This window comes from Panthera leo, chromosome A1, assembly GCF_018350215.1.
Source record: "Panthera leo isolate Ple1 chromosome A1, P.leo_Ple1_pat1.1, whole genome shotgun sequence".
In the NCBI taxonomy this organism is placed as follows: Eukaryota; Metazoa; Chordata; class Mammalia; order Carnivora; family Felidae; genus Panthera; species Panthera leo.
Genome location: NC_056679.1, coordinates 177,085,597 through 177,098,618, shown reverse-complemented (window position 1 = coordinate 177,098,618; position 13,022 = coordinate 177,085,597). Strand labels below are relative to the sequence as shown.

At 38.0% G+C, this 13,022-nt stretch overlaps 1 protein-coding gene across 4 annotated transcripts in view; it reads right to left on the bottom strand.

Moving 5' to 3' along the window:
* Positions 1 to 13,022, bottom strand: part of FBXW11 (F-box and WD repeat domain containing 11) — a 120,086-nt gene that overhangs the window by 105,964 nt on the left and 1,100 nt on the right. Inside the window, exon 2 of one of the 4 annotated variants that reach the window (XM_042946748.1) lies at positions 4,695 to 4,856. The exons of 2 other annotated variants lie outside the window; for them this stretch is intronic. The gene's annotated coding sequence lies outside the window, so the exon portion shown is untranslated. Of the gene's footprint in view, positions 1 to 4,694; positions 12,162 to 13,022 lie in introns of all 4 variants that reach the window. One more of the 4 variants, XM_042946738.1, reaches the window with a different exon arrangement.

Genomic DNA, 13,022 nt, shown 5'->3' with positions numbered 1-13,022 from the left:
TGGTTTCACAAATTATAGCACCTACAATAAATCAGTATGCATCTTCTAAATTATCTCTTCAAAAAATTTGAGAGCTCTTCGGGAGTTGATATGAAAAATGACCGTGTCATGTTTTATATTAAAAAAATTCAAGATTCAGAAGAATTATGTACAGCACACACACGTATATGAAACCTATGCAAAAATATGGTTGAATAGCTGGAGCCAGAGGGAAAAAAAGTTGCAGACTTTTTTTTTTAACTGTCCACTCCTTTTTGTACCTTATCAATCAATTTTGTAGCATAGACATATATAATGTATTCAAAAAATCTTTTTAGTAAGTACTGATTCACTGTAGCTATAATGAACTCTTCCAATCTCCATGTTTTCATTACCAAAATCATGGAGCTACAGCTCACCTGGGAATTAGTGAATAAGGTGAAAACAACATAGAGTAAACATTTGCCTAACAAATCCCTTAAATATATGCCCACTAGACTGATACACCATCTCAATAATTCCAACACAGCTAATTTTCACTCCACTTGAATAGTTCACCTTTTCTTCAACTGACTAGGATCCAAAACAGCTAGCTTGTCCTTAGACCTCATGCTGTGATGTTAAAAATGTGTCGTTAAAAAACCATAATCACACTTATCACAGCTAGATGAGAAGCAGTCAGGAATTGAGACAGGCTGAGAGAAGAGCAAATTTTCATTTCCCATGTCACACTTGATCCAGAACCTTCACTGTTTAGGCTATTTCCCCCTAATTTTTGTCACCAGATGCATGGAACTTAATTTGCAAACTCCTTTGCATCTAAATCTGAATACTCAGGTTCAGAAAAAAAGGAGAGTGGTAATACCTCTTGATCAGTATCAAGGTCATTTGAACTGAGTTATAGCCCATTCCTTTATGTTAACATTCCCATACACTGATAATGTAGATTTCTAGATCTACACTCTGAGAAACAGAACTCTGAGTAAAGTGAGCTACCACTGAAACAAAATAAAAATTCCCAACCCATTCTCTCTCTCCCTGCTCTCTCTGATGTTCATATTCCCACTAGACACTTTTCTTGGAGGATTCACTGATAGGAAATTCAAATTCCTTATAAATTGGAACTCATTCTTTTTCCCTCCCCCACTCCCACTTCCTGTCTGCTCTTCTAGTACTCTCTATCTTGGAAAAGACAGTAAACATCCATCTGGTGCCCAAGGCAAAAACCTAAAATTCATACTGTACTCACCTATCACCTACTCCTTTAACTAGTCCCCAAGTTCTGTAGATCCTATCACCTACATCTTTTAAGTCCTCCCCACCTTCCTCACACCCACTGTCGCTGCTTCGGTTTGCCCTCCCCATTGTTCACGTGAACTAACTGGTCTCCGTGCCTTCTGTCTCTTCAACCCACCTTGCACACACCTGAAAGGTTAACTTCCTAAAATACAAATTTGGTACTTTAAGAGCAGAAGGAACAAGTCCCAAAGTAACGATAAAGTAAGCTAAAAACAAGCTCTTTTAATAACATGATACAATGCAAAGAGAATGTACTACCTAATTTATTTCTTATGAGTATGTTCTTACTCTACCCCACACTATATGACCAAATTAAATAAGCTAATAAATCTGTTTTGGTAAAAAGAGGCTACACAGAAGCAAAAACATCCAACTGCTTTCTTAGAGTAAAAAATGAACACAAAATGGATCATAGCAGTGATAAAGGCACCTGAAGGAAAACAAAGGGCTTCCGAGACCTATAAAGTCAAGAATGCATTCAAGTTGAATATACTAACTAGTCTAAAAACACGTGCCTTAATGAGAAAAGGATTTGGGAAATAAAAGCAAACAAAGAGGTTCTGCCACAGGGAAAAACCACCCATCCCTGACGTAGGGTGGGACCGAGGTGGCCTCAGTCCCTGTCCAGCAAATATCTCACTTCTCTGGTTGAGTTCATGCCAACTAAGCCACCCGACTATGATTGAACCTGATAGGTAAAGTCTACACACATAAATACAATATGCCAGTCACTAGGTTTGAACCTTCGGGTCCCTCTAACTTTTGTTTCTTATTTGAAAAAATTAAACTGGTATACTAATTAGGAACCAATAAGCAAATTACATATCAAAAAAGTTTATATTGGGGTGCCTGGGCGGCTCAGTCAGTTAAGCGTCTGACTTCGACTCAGGTCACAATCTCACAGTTGGTGGGTTCAAGCGCTGTGTCGATCTCTGTGCTGACAGCTCAGAGCCTGGAGCCTGCTTCGGATTCTGTGTGTCTGTCTCTCTCTGCCCCTCCCCCCCTTCTCTCTCTCCCTCTCTCTCTCAAAAATAAAAAAAATTCAAAAAGTTTATATTAATCATACCAAAATGCACATATCGTTAATAAACTGGAATTCTGGTTTTATACATCAGTCTTGCATAGCTGGTTAATGTGCCCTGACCTGGAATAAGGAGTTGCTTTGAGCCTGTGACCAGATCAAATTTCTAAGGGGTTTAAACAAATGACCAGACCTAGGATTAAGGTAAGTTCTAAAAATGCACTGGTGGTTATTTAAATGTAAATTTAAATTAAATAAAATTTAAAATTCAGGTCCTCAGTTACAGAGCCACATTTCAAAATAACCACATGTGATTAGCGACTACCATACTGAACAGCACAGGCAGTGAACATTTTCGTTATCACAGAAAGTTCTACCGGACAGACTATTCTGGAAGATAACCTCCAATAAACCCTACCATGAGTCATCTTGGGAAACAGCCTGACAGTACTGGATGGCTACCACAGAACTGAGATCTAGACTGTTTTCTATACCAAAGGTAAGAGGTAGATATTCAACAACAATTTTCCTTTTCCTCTGCACTGATTTCAGTTTTAGCCCTCAGGATTTCCACCCCTCTTTTTATCACAGGAGGACACTAGTACTACAGGCGGTATAGCACAGATGTTAGAAGCACATTCTCTGAAGCCAGACTCCCTGAATTCATACCTCATCTTTGTCTTTTACTAGACGTGTAATCTTGGACACATTATTTAATTATTCTATCCTTCAGTTTCCTCATCAGTAAAGAAACAATGGCACCTACCTCCCTGGGTTACTATAAACATACAAAGTTTATACACATAAAGTGCTTATAGGGGTGCTGGGTGGCTCAGTCGGTTAAGAGTCTGACTTCGACTCAGGCCATAATCTCACAGTCTGCGAGTTCGAGCCCCGCGTCAGGCTCTGTACTGACAGCTCAGAGCCTGGAGCCTGTTTCAGATTCTGTGTCTCCCTCTCTCTCTGCCCCTCCCCTGCTCGCTCGCTCACTCGCTCTCTCTAAAAAATAAAAACATTAAAAAACAAATGAAGTGCTTATAATTGTGCTCAATACAGAGTAAGTGTCCAGTACGTGTTAACTGCTAGTATTTTTACTGTTCCCACCACACCACCCTCATAGCTCTTCAGATGACAAGCGTGTAAAATGCTCACTTAGGAGAAACATTAGCAAATATAAAGGAATTAAACTAAAACAAGGATCACAATGCAAGAGTATCCATCTATGATAAAAAGATATTCTTTTTTAAGATTAAAAGAAATGGATTCTGTAGGGAATATTACCCAAAAAAGGCACGTTTTTAAGAGAGTTACCCAACAATGTCTTATTTGTAAGGCTGACAAACTACAGGTCAAAAGAAGTCCATGTAAAAAGCTACTGAGCTATTTAAATAACCAGTAAAAACTAAAGAGGAACTGAGAAGATACAGGTTCGAGTTCACTAGACCAAATGATACTTCCCTGTATAAACCATGTTTTGACATTTAAAGGCACTGCCTCTCTCATACTCCCTAAGTTACCTGTACGTTCGCTTGACGAACTGACCGAAGATCTTCTAATTTCTTCATCAAGCAGAAAAAGCACCAGATATAATTAAAATGCCACACCAAACAATGACCAGTCAGGTATTTTCTGAGTGGAAACCCATCATAGAAAACCACACCTTGCTCTTGCAGATGGACAATTTGAAAATCCAGAAGTTGAAGTATAAATTTCAGCAAATGTAGTCACATGGAAAGAGCCAGAACTTTGGAAGCATAAAGACTCAAGCCTAAAGCCTGGCTTTGCCATTTACTAGCTCTATGACCCTGGGCAACTTGAACTTAATGCTTATGAGCTTCATCTCACTATCTGTAAAATGTAAGGTAAAAGCATGTGCCAACTGAATCAGAAATGTGTGTAAAGAGCCTCCAACAGTGCCTGGTACGCAGCAGATGCTCAAGAAACAGGTGCTACAGGTAGTAAATCTTCCTGAGAAGACCCTCCAAGAGTGCTAAGAATGAAACACCACTGCTTTACATAGTAACTACAAAAACTATTCTGACCAGGTATCAGGTATAAATCATGAGAGAATACCTCGAAATTACCATTTGTTTTCCGTATTTTATAAGCTATTCCCCAAATTTCCCTTGTTTTCCGTATTCCCTGTTAGATTATAACTATAAACCATCTGGGCCTACAATGAAAATAACTGCCCTTCTCACACTAAAACCAAGCGTCCACCAGCAATTCTGCCACATGCACCTTCACTAATCCACCCCAGACACGAACACTGTATCTAAACATCTAACATCCTTCCTGTCTCTACCAATGGAAAAAAGTAGAGAAATTCTGTTTTTTAAGTTTCTTTCAGTGAGTTGAGGTCCATACAACAAAACAATACAGGGTAATTGCTTACCTGGAAAATATTTTGTACTTCAGATCCACCAATCCAGAATGAATGGGGGTATTCCCTTTCAGACTAGTCTGAGAAAAGACAGCAGTCAAGCAGCTTCCAAGATTCTTTCCGTTTACTGTATCCAGCTTTCTTCAATAAAATCCCAAACATGCACTTCGGTAACTGTTGAAAGACAGAAAGCAATCCGTACACCCACCATGGCACCAGCGGCAAAGGACAGCCACCAAGAAATGGAAGGAAGGGTCATCGGAGTGGTGGATCTGAGGCACAGAAAAGTCACAACCCCTGAGTCAGCTATTTGGTATAAAAGTTCTGTAGCAGCATTCTTCACCTCTGTGCCGACAAAAGGATAAGAAATTCTACATGGTAGAGAAGGAAACATTCCCTAATATTAATTTTTACTCATGATAAATACGCGATTTCCAATGAGAGCAGCTAAAAACTTACTCCGTTATCCACATAAATTGTCCCAGACCATTCAGCTACGATGAACTTCCTTACCCATTTTCTAAGACAGCTCCTCCAGCATTACAAAAAAATTAATGATATAGGAAGGCTCAAATACCTCCCAAAAAAGATATTTAGGCACCTAACAAGAAATCTTTTGGTTTGCTACCTATAAGACATCAAATCTACACATTACCCAAATCTTCAAACCTCACCTGAAATACACGACATTTTAAAAACACATGGCATAATTTTAAGAGTGAACTTCTGACTCAATAAAGACCAACCCTCTACAATGACCAGTCATTGGGTAAACTAAGGAAAATAATTTAAAAAACACTAATAAACAATTTACTAAATAACACCTTTAAATATATAAGCCGAGTCAACATTGTATCAACATTCTTTTACTACCATCCCAACTTCTCCATCAGACTGCAAATATACAAACAAATTATAAGGGAGAGAGAAAAAGCCATTTTACAGAATAACATAGATAAAAATTTTAAAAATCAGTCAAAAGACTGTTAGTTACATATAAATTTTCTACTTCCTTAAAAACCTACAGCCAAAATGTTCCTGCAGTAATTATAATACCTACCTTTAGGGTTACTAATGGGTCAGGACCTTTACATTTCTTACTCATATTTAATTCTCAAAAAAAAAAAAAAAAAAAGAGAGAAGAAATAACTTGCCCAAAGTCCCACATCTACTAATTGGTAGAGACCATCCCCTTTCCACAGAGCACTGTGGCCTGCCACGTCTAAGGATCAGAAAGGCCATGATTCCTGGGGCAGAAGAAACCAAGCTTTACTCTCAAAGGTCCGGAGTTAACGTCAGAATAGAGAAGTACAAAAATACAGAAGAGTAAATATTTCAGCCTAGCCAAACTAAAACACAACTGAACCAGTTAAGCCATCCTAAAAGGGCAAACGCTCCATATTTTACCACTTAAAAAAGCATTTCTTTAACAAAGGCATGCAATTTTGAGGCTCACAATATTTATAATAAAACACATAATGTTGCCAAGTAAGTCTTTGTGTTTAGCAGCAAAGACTGTCTGTGACAAAGAATCTCAAATCCAACTGAAACCAAGAAATTTTAAAATTCCAAGATTTGTCAATAAATAGTCCATAGGCAATCACTGAAGATGTTCTGATTTATCACATTGTAAGCAAAGCAACGGGAGTGACTGAAATACAAGTCTATGATTAGCCTCACCATAACGTAGCAATCTTAGGAAAGTATCCTAATACCCACAACTTAAAAGAGAGATCACTTATGTAAAATCTCAAGCAAAGAATGAGTGCTCAAGCTTCTCCCGTTAAGTGATATTAGAATAAGCCTAAGAATAAACTGAAAACCCTATTCTGATAGAAGCAGCGAGTTAGCTAGCAGCTAACTGCTAAAAAGAATATACTCTGCTTTTCAAAGTGTAACTCGGTGCTATAACCAAAATGCTGAGCAATGATAGCAAAACACAACCACAATCTGACTAATGGACTCATTTCTGAACCTCCTGAGTCATCAAGCTTTTTCCTGTATTACTGTGTTAATTTTCTGGTCTTCCCTTCAAATAAATATTTACTGAATGCCTAATTCGTGGCGGCCCTAATGCTAGAGATACAAAGATTAATAGAAGCCAGACCAAAAGTGCAAAGACTGAGTTCTTCCTGTTCTCTGTCCCTTTCTCTTTGAGTCTCCCAAGCAATCATTTCACAGAACCAAAATGTATTTTATTATTAGTTCCCAAAACTGGTTAAGGGTTCTCAATTTAACTCTTAAAAAAAAATAAAAATTAAAAATGACTCAAGTTCCTTTTTCTCAACAGTAGAGCTCTCACTTAAATTTTCTTCTGTGAATCAGAGACAAGCTATTAGAATGGCTTCCCATATTCATTACACTTATTATATTTATCAATCTCTCTACTCACAGACTTTTTTTTCCCTTCATTTTACAAGTTAATGTCCCACTGTTTCTACTTCACAGCTTTCCATTCTGTGAAGTTCTTCATTGTTGACTAACCCTGAGAGGGAATTTCCTAAAAATGCTTCCTGCTGACATCACAGAACTCTGCAATCTTTGAATTTTGTTAAAACAATAATAAGCTCCAGGTTAGAAATACCCTACTGGACTGTCAGGTCCTCCTGGTTCGTCTCTCATTTGCCTACAAAGACAAACTTCCTGTTAGGCAATTGTGATCAGCAGAAACTTAACTGAAGCTAACAAGCACATTCTTGACCAACAGGTTTTTTCCCCCTTTGTCAACTAATTCAATGAACAACAATACAACTCAGGAGGAAATCTTGTATAATACTCACTGCTTATTCTGTTAAAGGTCAAAATCATCAGCTTTGCTTAAACCAGAATAAGAACTCAAAAATCCTAATTTCCTCATCAAAATTAAACTGATCAAACGTAAATCACAATGCTCAATGTTAATAGGAACGAATCACCAGTCTCTTTCTACCAGGATACCTAAAGCAGGGTCGGGTGGGTTCTCTCTGTAGTTCGAGTACAGGCCATTAAGTCTAACTGACAGTTCTTAATAATTGTAACACTCCTTCCACTTCCCAAATTTCTAAAATAATACTGATTCTGTACGATTTCATGATTTCTTCTAAAGAGATACCTCATGAAACATATAATTAAAGCAACTCAATGTCAGGCCTCTGTAAAACTTCACAAATAAATACATGCACAACTAAGGGGGGAAAATAAAACTTTCTTCCCACCATCTGCCTTGACTGTGCTTTACAAAACCCGGTCCCTGTACTGGTGGAAGTTAGCACGGCAAGCAGTTGCTGAGATAAGCTTCCGCAAGGTCCTTTCACACACATTTCTCCCATCATCCTCCCAACAACTCAGAGCAAAACCTACATTTTCTTGTTTTTACCAATAATGAAATCATAGCACAGAAAGGTTAACTTTCTTAAGGTCACACAGCCAGCAGGTGACAAAGCTAGGATAAAACTTGGGTGCTTCCCTCTAAAGTCCATGCCCTTGCTGATAAATCACGCTTCCTCAGAATTTACTGTTTGGCAAGTTCACATCAACACGTATAAAAGGAATTGGGTTTCCTCAATACTTTGCTATCAACCACTCTCTGGGATGTATGTAAATCTATCTGTTGGGTGTAAAAGTCTGTAAATAATGGTTTTATAGGATGTCTGTATAAACAGTAAACAATGGTCTATAGATGTGTGTGTGCCACACATCACTCTCCTCTTCTGCCTTACCAGTCTTATTCCTCTATTCATCTACGCCTTTGTCTTAAAAGTTATCAAAAGGAAACCTTAAAAAGATTTCACAGCATGAAAAAAGAAATACCTCACATTAATTTCAATCAATGTACCTATTACACACCCAAGTCCTAAGCATTGTGAAGGATTCAAAAGACAATACAGCCTCTGGAAGGGAAATTTAGACATAATCACAAGCTTTTACGATATACAGGAGGGTATGATTAAGTCCCATATGAGTTAGGAATACATTAAGAGAATTACTGATACAGGTGAGAATTACCAGACAGACAGCAATAATGCATATAAACAACAGGAAAATTCAACTCAACGTTTACTGAACGTGTACTGTAAGAAGGCACTGCGAGGAGTTTATCATTTAATAGGAGACACAAACAGGAAACTCTGATACAAGCCTGGAAAATGCTACGTGCCACAAGATAAACACAAAGTGCCAGAATTCATCCATTTCATTTAACAGTGAACATCGGGTAGGCAATGCTATAAAAACAAAATAGTATCTGCCACCATAACGTAAACTGACATCAAAAGAGGTGGCACCTAAATTGTGTTTTGAGGAGACAGGACTTTTCTCAGTACAGGCGGAAGAGAGAATTGCTGAGATCTGATTGAAGCCAGTTTGGCCAGAGAGCCAACTATTAGGTCCCGCCAGTAAGTATCGGTAGCCTTCAATGCATGGGGGGAAAAAGAAAAAAAAAAAAATAAATAATAATAATAATAATGTGAGCAGAATCTGAAGAACCCTGGTCTACCGTCTGGCTGAAATATAGAATAAGTGAGGGATAATGTGGGAAGAAAAGCTAGAAGGGAATCTGTAACTGAAATTACTAGGACTTGAAATGCTTTCTTTCCCTTAAAGTGAAATACCACCAGGTGGAACCCAGGAAGCTGAGAGTACAAAATTCAGAGGATCATAGAATCAAACAGAGGATATATAGTTGACCCTTGAACAACATGGGAGATTAGGGGCACTGACCCGCATGTAACAGAAAATCCACATATAACTTTTGACTTATAGTAAACTTAACTACTAATAACCTTCTTTTGACTGGAAGCCTTACCAAGAAAATAAACAGGTGGTTCACACATACTTTGTATTTCATATGTATCACCTAATGTATTCTTACATAAAGTAAGCTAAAGAAGATAGTAAGACAATCATTAAAAGAGAAAATACATTTACAGTACTGTAAAAAAACAAAAAATTATTATAAATGGACCTGCACAGTTCAAACCCACGTCGTTCAAGGGTCAAGTGGCCTTAAGTGCTGTTCTGTGAACCCATGTAATGGCCTAGTGACCTTCCTATGCCAGCTCTCTGTTTTCAGGTTAGAACAGTCAGGAGCCAGGAGTACCAAGATGTGCGCACAGGATCATATTTGTCCTTGTCACTTCTGAAGGGGCAGCTAACTTGCTCAAAAATCAGGAGCAAAAATTGATATATTTGAGCCACAGTGTCTTGAGGCAGGTAAATGAGTCTATAAGTAGGTATACGTATGTGGTTTATTCCATTCGGACCCTACTTAATTAAACCTTTGTCTATTTAATCGGCATTTGGTAAATCAACACATGGTTAGAGGTAAATGAGGGTAAGTGATAGTGACAAACTAAGATCCAATTTCTTAAAGCAGTCACTAAAAAACAATCCCACTTACTCCACTTAGAGAACCAATGACAGGAAGGAGGGGGACAATCCAAAAAGAAAAAAAGAAAAATTTCCCATAACTTTACTTAGTTTCTTTCATCTCCTTAGCCTTGTAGCCTGCCTATACTTCAACAGCTCTAAAAAATAGCATTGATATCTTACCTTCTTAGGTCCAATGTATTTTACTACATTCAACAAGTAATATAGCCACTTAGAGACAACACAAAAAGAAAATGAGTCACTTAAGGTCACTTACCAAAGAGGGGGACCATCCAACAGCTAATAAGAGTATAATTTGTGCTTGGGGGTGATGGGTGGGCACACGCTCACACCCATAGAGAAAGCAAGGGTTACCTTTCCTAAAACTTTAACATCAGCTTCTGCTATCTTCTAATAGAGAAAACTTACCATCTTTCTCTTCCAATCAGCAGCTCTGTGAGCACTTTCTAGCAATGAGTGCCTGAACATCAACTCCTACTCCTAACTCAAGCATTAAAAAACATCATGTGATACATAATGCAGTTTTCATTCTTTCCAGTGATATCCACCGCACTAGACACAGACATACTTCCAACTGGATTATTACTTCTCTACCTCATTAATAATAAAACTCATATTACCAAAGTCAGAAACCAAGTCCCACAAACTAAGTTAAGTACTATAGTCCAATATAAGGCCATGAAAGTCATTTGGTGGTTAAATTATTTACCATCAGCAATTATAAATTCAGTCGTCTCAATCAAGAGTTTATAGTCTATATTAAAGACTGAACCCTATGCGGTAGGTCACTTGGAGAAGCATTCTTTGTGGACCCAGCCTTAGGCAGAGATAGGAGTCACAAAGGGAGGTTATATTTTGGAGATTTAATTATTGGGCTATCACCAGCTTTATTTCCTAGCGAACTAAAAAGAAAAACAAAAACACAAGGGAAAAAAGAAAAAGAATCAAAATCAAAAGAAGTGGAAGGATGAAGATTAAGAAACTGGAGATACCCCAAAAGTCTGTTTCCTGTCTTTAATATAGCACTCTCTGGAATATCAAATGAAAGTTATCCTGTTAACCATTAAGTACCAAACTGGTACAGGCAGCACAATCACAAATATTTGAGTATTGAAGCTGACTCATAAAAATCTAAAAATATTTCATGCTTTAGGCTCTTAACATACCATCAGTTTAACCCATTCCTTTCTTTCAATCATGTTATTTTAGAACCAACGTAAAAAGTATTTTTAACCTGGTTCTGGAAACTGTAATTAAAATGCAGCGAATACAGAGAGCCACATGCAATTAGATTTTAAGGCATTATCATTCCTACATCCAATCCTGGATTTACTAAATCAGTTGTTAAATACCTGCACTATCCACTACGCTAAAATAAATACATACATGTTTATGAAAAGGGTTGCCTAAGAGTCTTAACTGGTATCCCTTTGAGAGAATATCAAAATCCGTATATGAAAAGCCATTTCAAAATTGCTCTCTTTGTTAAATTTTCTGAGAATTCCAGTATATAGCGTCCTTGAAAGGCTGAAATACCTTTTCAGATCACAGACAAGTACAATCATGTATAATCAAAACTTTAAGTTATGAGCATGGGGAACCAACAAATTTAGGGCAGAGTTTTTTGTTTTTTGTTTTTTACCATACACTCAAAAATACTAAATGAATTATGCAGTATTTCTTCTAAGTCTTTTGAAAATAAAGACATTTTAGTCATTTTTTAAATGAATGAAAATGGAAGGAGCACAAAACAGCCAATTTCAAAGAGGCACCAAGTTACAATTTTTCCATATGAAGTACTCCTCCAGTTTAAGTGCTTGTATTGTACGTCCATAAGAATACGGATGTACTATACGTGGAATCCCAATGAAGATATTTACCAAAATAACCCACTACAAAATTTTCAGAATACAAAGGCTTGACTACGATAGTTTGATAAATTATACTGAAAAAGGAAAAATTACTTACTACATGAAAATCAAAGAAAAACTCACAAGTGACAACATCCTTGAAAAAGCAAGCACACGTGTGCACACGAGCCCAAAGCAGGAACAACCAAAGCTTTTTTTTTTTTTTCCTTCTAGCTTTAAAGAATACTGGAGAGGTCTAGTTCTGTGAATTATGCAAAGGACAGCAAATATTAAGTTGTGTATTTACGCTACTGTACTTCCATTTTTAAAACATGCAGCTCAACTCCCCAGATACCATCATCCACAGAAACCATGCAGCTATCCAACAGACTTTCAGTGTCACCATTTATTATTTATAGCATTAAATGGGGGAAGTGGCTCTGATGTCACCGACCCTACCCAGTGGAATCACTGACTCAATAAACATTTTCACACTGGAGAAAATCTGGCTAGGAAAACACTGTGCTGGGTTAAGTAGATTCTTTCATCTTCCCTCTCAACCCTGGGTTGAGGTGGTTACTGTGTTAGGAGAGATACAAAGAAACTGTCAAGGTTTCCACAGGAAAGAAACCCTGAAGACTTCCTCCTCCCAACTCTCCAAAGCCCAGTTTGATTCCCCCAATGTTCAAAGTGGCAGGTAATAGCTGCCATGTTTCTTTTCTTCCACCAATCCATCCACCAAGCAGCAAATTCTTCGCTTCTGGTAACCACTCTCTCACAGTCCTGTCTCCAAAAACCCCTTGTGGCTCCAAGTCCTAAGGCGGAAAGCGGTTGGGGTGTCCGTAGGGCCAGGGAGTCCGGCATGGCTACCAATGGCTAGTAACAGAAGAGTGATCGCTTCCCCAGGGGCCTAGGATTCTCTCTCTCTCTTTTTTTTTTTTTTTTTTTTAATAAGAAAGAACTGGCGGCAGTGATGAGGACAACCCTACCCCGCTCCTCCCCAATTTTCCCAAAGCAGCGCTGAAAAACATGAAGTTACAGTTTCCCTTTCCTGGGAGATGGAATCCGGAGTACCTGGGGCCTTGCTATGCAAACATCCCTCATCGCGGAGTAGGAAACCCTT